At 33.8% G+C, this 6,308-nt stretch overlaps 1 non-coding gene across 1 annotated transcript; it reads left to right on the top strand.

Annotated features, from left to right (window-relative positions):
• The first annotated feature begins 4,887 nt into the window (after positions 1–4,887).
• Positions 4,888–4,990, top strand: LOC141492397 (U6 spliceosomal RNA). Its single transcript, XR_012469878.1, has one exon. It is a non-coding gene; the product is annotated as a U6 spliceosomal RNA (small nuclear RNA).
• The last annotated feature ends 1,318 nt before the right edge of the window (positions 4,991–6,308 follow it).

Raw genomic sequence — 6,308 nt, 5'->3', positions numbered from 1 at the left:
ATAATTAATAATTAATTAATAGTTAATATTTTGTGTGGTTATATATATGTAGAGAGAGAGATTTAATTTCTTCATTTGAAAACTGTCTGTTCATATCCTTTGATCATTTATCAATAGGGGAAGGACTTGTGACTTTATAAGTTTGATGCAATTCTCTATATATTGTAGAAAGGAGATGTTTATCAGAACTGATTGTGTAGATTTTTTTCCCACAGCTTTCTGCCTTTCTTCTAATTTTGGCAGCATTGATTGTGTTAGTGCAAAACCTTTTTAATTTAATATAGTCAAAATTATTCATTTTGCAGTTTATAATGTACTCTAATTCTTGTTTGGTCATAAATTTAGCCCTTTTCCATAGATCAGATAGTGAGAGTATTTTTTGGTCTATTTTGGTGTAGGGTGGGAGATTTGGATCTATGCCTAGTTTTTGCAGCACTATTTTCCAGTTTTCCCAACAATTTTTGTCAAATAGTAAGTTCTTATCCCAGATGCTGATGTCTTTACATTCGTCAAATAGGAAATTGCTGTAGTCCTTTACTGTAGTTTCTTTTTGAACCTATCCTAATCCACTCATCCATTATTCTATTTCTTAATCAGTACCAGGCAGTTTTCATGACTGCTGCCTTATAGTACAGTTTTAGATCTGGTAGATCTAGGCCACCTTCCTTTACATTTTTTTACATCAGTTCCCTTTCTATTCTTGCCCTTTTGTTGATCCAGATGCATTTTGTTACTATTTTTTCTACCTTGGTAAAGCAGTTATTTGGTAGTTTGATTGTATGGCACTGAATTAGTAATTTAAGTTGGGTAGAATTGTCATTTTTATTATATTAGCTTGACCTAAGATGAGAATTTGACATTTTTCCAATTATTTAGATCTGACTTTATTTGGGTGAGAAGGGCTTTATAATTGTGTTCATAGAGTATCTTGGATGGAAGATTCCCAAGTATTTAATGTTGTCTCCAGTTATTTTAAAAGGAATTTTTCTTTCAATTATTTGTTCCTAGGCTTTGTTGTTCATATAGATAAATGCTGATGATTTATGTGGGCTTATTTTATATCCTGCTACTTTGCTGAATTTGTTATTTGTTGCAAGGAGTTTTTTAGATGATTATTTTGGGTTCTCTAGGCTTACCATCATATCAGCTGCAAAGAGTGAAAATTTTGCTTCCTTATTGCCAATTCTGATTCCTTCAGTTTCTTTTTCTTCTTTTTTGCTACTGCTAGCATTTCTAATACACTTTTTTTTTGCAAGGCAATGGGGTTAAGTGGCTTGCCCAAGGTCACACAGCTAGATAATTATTAAGTGTCTGAGGCCAGATTTGAACTCAAGTACTCCTGACTTCAAGGCCAGTGTTCTATCTACTGCACCACCTAGCCTCCCCTCTAATACACTTCTAATAACAATTACTATTGTAATATGATAATGGGCATCCTTGCTTCACCCCTGAATTTATTGGAAATTCTGAGTCTATTCCCATTAAATTTAATATTTGTTGATGGTTTTTATATACTATTATTATTTTAAGGAAAACTCCATTTATTCCTAAACTTTCTATGGCTTTTAATAGGAATGGATGTATTTTATCAAAAGCTTGTGCAGCATCTATTGAGATAATCATATGATTTCTACTGGTTGTACTATTGATATGTTTAATTATGTTGAGTGTTCTCCTAATGTTATACCATCCCTACCTGCCTGGTACAAATCCAACTTGATTATGGTGTATTATCCTAGTAATAACTTGCTGTAGTCTCATTGCTAAAATTTTATTTTAAGATTTTTGCATCAATATTCATTAGGGAGAGTGGACTATAATTTTCTTTGTCTGTTTTGGTTCTTCCTGGTTAGGTATCAGCACCATGTTGGTGTCATAAAAGGAATTTGCCAGAACTCCTTCCTCTCCTATTTCCTGCTTTTTTTTTTCAGGGCTTTTTGTCTCAAACACAGTAATGCGATCTTGACCTTTTCAACTGAAAGACAAGACCCAATTACACCCATCTTCTTTAGGTTCATTATCTTCAATTATATTTTGCTCTCTAATTATCCTTGGAGAAGTAAAGTTCTAAAGAATTAGGATTGTTATATTTTACCTTTTAGGGACCAACATTTGCTTAAAACAGTTTTGTTTTTACAGTCCCCTTTTTCATTTCACTTTTTTATGTAACTCTTCAGTCATGGATTTGGCAATTGAATTCTCTGTTCAGTTTTGATCTTTGTGCCAGGAAATTCTGGATGTCCTGAATTTCATTGAGCATCCATCCTTTTTCCCTGACAATATATTCTGAATTTTTCAGGGTAGTAGTTTCTGGGTTGTAATCCTAGGTCCTTAGCTCTCTGAAATATATTCTTCCAGTTCTTCTGATCCTTCAGTGTTGAGGCTGATAGGTCCTGTGTTAGGTTGATTGTATTCCCTTTGTATTTGAATTGTTTTTTTTTTCTTTTTAGGTTTTTGCAAGGCAATGGGGTTAAGTGGCTTGCCCAAGGTCACATAGTTAAGTAATTATTAAGTGTCTGAGGCCGGATTTGAACTCAGGTACTCCTGACTCCAGGGCCAGTGCTCTATCCACTGTGCCACCTAGCTACCCCGAATTGTTTTCTTTTAACTGTTTGCAATATTCTCTCTGTTATGTGAGAATTCTGGAATTTGGCTCTTGGAGCTTTTATCTGGGGTCTCTTTCTGGAGGGATTCTGTGAATTCTTTCAATTGTTATATTGCTGTCTTGTTCTAGCAGATTGGGGCAGTTTTCCTTTTTTATTTCCTGCATGATGCTTTCCAGGTTCTTTTGTTGGTCCAGGCCTGCTTGTAGTTCAATGATTCATAGATTATCTCTTCTGGATCTATTTTCCAGGTCATTCATTTTGCCTAGAAGGTACTTTACATTGTCAGGACCTAGATTGCGCTGTGGGTAAGAGTTCTCTGCTGGCTTTCCCTGCCTCTCCCACCTCCTCAACTTTTCTTCCCCTTTTCCTCCAAAGAGATAGACCTATACTGAAGATCCTCCACAGTGTCTACAGTTGAAAACTTCTTCAGATCTTCTCTTTTTCTTGGTGGGATCGGTATTGTGAAAGTCAGAGTAGAGGTTCCATTTATCTTTGATAGAGAGTTTCACCATCCTGACTCTGCTCCAGAAGTTCCCCAAAAACTTAATACTTGATTACTATTTGCCCAAGATGGTTTTCACCTCTACAGATGCAGAGAATTTTGAAAAAACTGAATGTGATTTTTTTAAAGTTTTATTCATTTCTTTTGGGGTAGAAAAAATAAGCTGTTGTACTTTTTTATATCTATTTTTTGCATTGAGTATCTTTCCTATGAGAAACCCTTTGGGTTTTTTCCCTTTGGGAAAAAAACACTTAATAGGTGTCATAAGTTATTTTAAAAAGTCCCACAGAATTCTGGGATGAGGAGAATAAGACAAAGAGTGGGGGAACAAAGATTTATAAACTGTTTAGAGGTTCAAGCTCTTCCAAGACTAAATCTAGGTAATTTGAAACTAGAATTTTTTTTAATGTAGATACAATAAGCACCTCTTGATGGGCAACCAAAATCTACTGGGAAACTGTAGCTCTAAAGTTCAAGAGGTTATGGGGAGATAAAACTATATTTTTAGGACTACAGATAATGACTTGTAGATCTAGTCTCAGCAAGATAAGCACAGTTCCTACCATATGCTGATAACCATCATTAATGTTCATGGGGACATGGAGATAAAAATTCCTTTTCTCCCAATTACAGAGAAGTTGAAGATTACAAAAACAATATCCTCAAAAGAGAAAAAAAAGTAAATTTCTCCTAGATCTCATTATAATTTCTGACTCAGTGATCATTTTAGAAATAATTCACTTATCATCAAGATCTAAGTGCCAGCCACTCAAGTGGCTGTTATGTTCCTGTCCTTACTTAGCAAAGGGTTCAAGTCAAGACCTATTTCTATAAAGTCAAAGAATCATGCTTCAGTTTATTGCATCTGAAACTCTTTAAAAAATTTTGACTTAATGGAATGAATGGACAGATATTCATTATGTTAGACAAGTTATAGTGAAATGTTTTTATTTGAGAGTAACAGTGCTTACTTTGGCAGCATATATAAAGACATACCTTAATTTTGGGGCCCAAAATCTGAAAAAAATGTATTACATAAAGTTATTGAATTCAAGTTTTATTCATCATAAAATATATACAACTCCTCATCACTGTCAAAACTCCCAGCCATTAGATCATCCTCATATGTGTTTGATGACAAATCATTTTCTCAGGAGAAGCTCTGACTGCTCTCCTGCCTGTGCTCTGGTCTAGGGTTGATCACAAGCTCTCTCTGTCAAGTCTGGTGCATGGACGCATGCTTAGCACATTCTGTTTCATGAACCTGAAGCACCACTTGTGTCCTCCTTTGTAATCAGTCACTTCTTTTTCATCGCAATTCTTCTGGCTTCCTGCTGAAGTATCATTGTGGGCACAGGATTTCCAATGACCCTTTACTCTTCAGTGCATGTCTTCACTTCCTTCTCTGACTCAGGCTATTTGGCTGCCTTGCCTCTCATGGCCTTCTTCTGCTGGGGTGTTTTCAGGAGGGTTTCTTCTTCCCATAGCCAGTCTCAAATTGTTTCCTCAGTTGGAAGAGGACCAAACTGACATTCAGCAGCACGATTTCCATTCACTTTTACAAACTGGATCACTTTTAACTTAAATTCAGCACTTTACAAAAATCTTTTCTAAGTCATTTCTGGGCAGAACATGGCAAAACATAACCTAATATCCTTGTAACAAATGTGAAAGAATAAGCACAAAGACAACAAGCATAAAAAAGTGGGAAATGAAAGTAAAAAAAAAATCTACAACAACTGTATGAGATGCTCCCAGTGTCTTTTCAAAAAAGGGTGCATCTTATACATGGGGAAATATAGTCTAAATTTGGAAGATATGGAGATTAGCAAGGACCCTGAACAAGGATGACATGCAAATTTGTGAAGAGAATAACAAAGTAAACTAATAGAAATATATATGTATATATATATATATATACATCTCACACAAAGGGAAAGATTTGAGATTTGGCAGTATTCTGGTATATTTGCACCATGTGTACAGTAAATAAAGATAGTTCAAAGCTACAATTTTGAATATCTATATTCCAAAAAATATAATATATCACTCACATGAGTTTCTGTGAATCAAGTGAAATATAGACAGAAAAGTTATTATTGTTATTTTTATAATCAACATCATTATTAATTTGTTCATAACTTTGTTAAATTTTTAAGTTTTAAGTTCCAGATTCTCTCCCTTCCTTCAACTCTTTATCCACTCACTGAGAAGGGACACAATGATATAAATTATTATGTGAAGTCATGTAAAATATAATTCCATATAAGGTAAATTACTATGGGAGAACTGATGTTTTTGCACTCAGAGTTCATCTCTTCTCTTTGGAGGTAGATGACATTTTTTCAACATGAGTCTTTTGTTAATGCTCTTGGATCACTATATTGATCAGAGTAGCCAAATCTTTATTATTTATTATTACAATATTGCTATTCCTGTGCACAATGGTTTCCCAGTTCTTCCTACTTTACTTTGCATCAGTTCATATAGTTGTTGCCATGTTCTGAAACCATTCCTTTGTCATTTCTCTTAGCATATGTAATATTCCATCATAATCATATGCCACAATGTTTTCAGTCATTTTCTAATTGATGAATCTCCCTCAAATTTCCAATTCTTTGTCACCACAAAGAGTTGCTATGAATATTTTTGTACATAAATGCCCTTTTCCTCTTTATTTGATCTATTAGCTGGTTGAAACAGTAATGCATATTTTTAATGCCTTTTAATAGTTTCAAATTTTTCCCAAAATTAATTGGACGATTTCAATACTCAACCAATAATTCAATAATGTTCTTACTTTCCCTCAATTCCTCAACATCTGTTATTTCTTATAGGTGTGAGGTGGTACTTCAGAGTTGTTTTTCCTTGTCTTTCTCTAATTAATAGTGATTTAGAATTTTTTTTCATGACTTGAGGCAACTTTGATTTTTTTCTCCTGATTTTTTTTTTCTGTTCTTTTCCTTTGACTATTACCAAGTGGGATTTGGCTCTTATTTTTATAAATTTGAGTAATTTCTTTGATTATTGGAAAAAGAAGTTCTTTATCAAATAAATTTGTTATAATTTTTTAATACTTCATTAGCCAAAATTAGTTTTCTTAATTATCTTTATAAATTAAGCATACTGTTGCTTTTACTGCTTGAGAATTTGCTAACTCTTTTTTTAACTTTAGCTGAAGCTCCTACGATTTACTTTAT

The sequence above is a fragment of the Macrotis lagotis genome, chromosome 6, assembly GCF_037893015.1.
Source record: "Macrotis lagotis isolate mMagLag1 chromosome 6, bilby.v1.9.chrom.fasta, whole genome shotgun sequence".
Classification (NCBI taxonomy): Eukaryota; Metazoa; Chordata; class Mammalia; order Peramelemorphia; family Peramelidae; genus Macrotis; species Macrotis lagotis.
The sequence above is the reverse complement of the archived record's forward strand: the minus strand, read 5'-3'. Positions and strand labels throughout refer to the sequence as shown.